This window comes from Ictalurus furcatus, chromosome 17, assembly GCF_023375685.1.
Source record: "Ictalurus furcatus strain D&B chromosome 17, Billie_1.0, whole genome shotgun sequence".
NCBI lineage: Eukaryota > Metazoa > Chordata > Actinopteri > Siluriformes > Ictaluridae > Ictalurus > Ictalurus furcatus.
Genome location: NC_071271.1, coordinates 4,063,539 through 4,065,074, shown reverse-complemented (window position 1 = coordinate 4,065,074; position 1,536 = coordinate 4,063,539). Strand labels below are relative to the sequence as shown.

The window sequence follows — 1,536 nt, the reverse complement described above, 5'->3', positions numbered from 1 at the left end:
GCCTGTTACACCGAGGTGACTGGAACGTGAAGTGTTAGCCAACTGAGCTAATCTCGTACAGTCTGACGGAGAGAGTGATCGTGGTGTGGATTGAGTGAGTGTGTGCGTGTTGAGGCGTGTTTCACTGAAGGCCACGCACTTACTACCGCACTCACTTAACACCCAAGCACACACACGGTATGAGTGGTGGAACTGGGTGTAATACAGCGCTTGGGTTGCCAGAGTATGTTTCAAATCGAAATACTATAAGTGAAAGTAATGAATGAAATACACTCACACTTTCCACTTATAAACCTGGCAATCATGCAAATACAGGTCAAGCGCTTCAGATCTCATCAAACATCAGAATGGAGGGGAGGGTGTGTGTGAATGTGATCTCAGTGACTTTGAGCATATCATGGATGGGCTGGATTGAGTTTTTCAGAAAATATTGATCTGGAAATTTCACACACGACAGGGTTGAGACAGAATGTTGTCTCGAAATAAACCTTTGGCGGTAATTCAGCTCGTCATGCTCGGAGAAGGAAGGGTCGTGTGTATGATCCCAAGAACACAGTACTCACAGCGAAGCATGGTGGTGGGAGCATCATGATACGGAGCTGCTTCTCTGCAAACGGTGCTGTGCTATTATACATCATCGTCGAAGGAAACTTGACCGGAGGAAAGTATCGCACGTGATGCCATAGAGGAGAACTTCGTCTCGTTGGTCAAGAAACTGAATCCGGGGAGAAGATGGCTGGTTTAATAAGACAACAACCCCAAACATACAGCCAAAATATCTCGAGAAGGACTTGCATGGCCTGGTCAATCTCCAGACTGGAATCTCACTGGAAATTTATGGAGGACTTTGAAACCGCGAGTCCATCAGGGAGACCTTCCTAACCTTGGGGAATTGAAGATGATTTGCTAAATAATGATTTAATTCCTACCATAGGTGTCTCAAAGCTGTAATTGCCAACAGCAGCACTAATGCAACAAAATACTAATGTTAGTTTGTTTTGAGAGAATACTTTTTTCCTCATCATTTTTTTAAAAAAAAAATCTTTGTTTATGCTTATTAATTCACACTTTTTTTTTTGTTTATATTTACAATGCAAAGTGTAAGGACATTAGGTGTGTAAATTGAAAGTGGGTATATGTATTAAATAACAAACACAGCAGTGTCTGAATTTCACCTCACTGTATGTTTTGTCCCAGAACATCCTAGAACGTATACAATTCCCATTGAAAGTATTAGAACAGCAAGACCAATTTAAGGTTAAAAAAAAATGTATACAAGACGATAGATCAAAATTTCGGCTTTCGCGCTTGATGTCAAACAACTCATCTTTCATGTGTAAATGGTCTGCATTTATAGAGCGCTTTCAAACCTTAGCAGTTTAAAGCTACAAAGCACCCATTCATTCACACACACACACACACACACACACACACTCACGAATGGCAGCAGCGCTATTATGCAAGGCGCTTTTGGGAGCAGCTTGGGGTTCGGTGTCTTGCCCAAGGCATGTGGAGTCACATGGGTTGGGAATCAAC

The 1,536-nt window shown here is 42.2% G+C and overlaps 1 protein-coding gene across 1 annotated transcript in view; it reads left to right on the top strand.

Annotated features, from left to right (window-relative positions):
• aasdhppt (aminoadipate-semialdehyde dehydrogenase-phosphopantetheinyl transferase) overlaps nt 1-1,169 on the top strand; it is a 6,004-nt gene extending 4,835 nt beyond the window's left edge. The window contains exon 6 of the mRNA XM_053647778.1: nt 1-1,169. This exon is cut by the window's left edge and continues 628 nt beyond it. The gene's annotated coding sequence lies outside the window, so the exon portion shown is untranslated.
• Nucleotides 1,170-1,536: the final 367 nt, after the last annotated feature.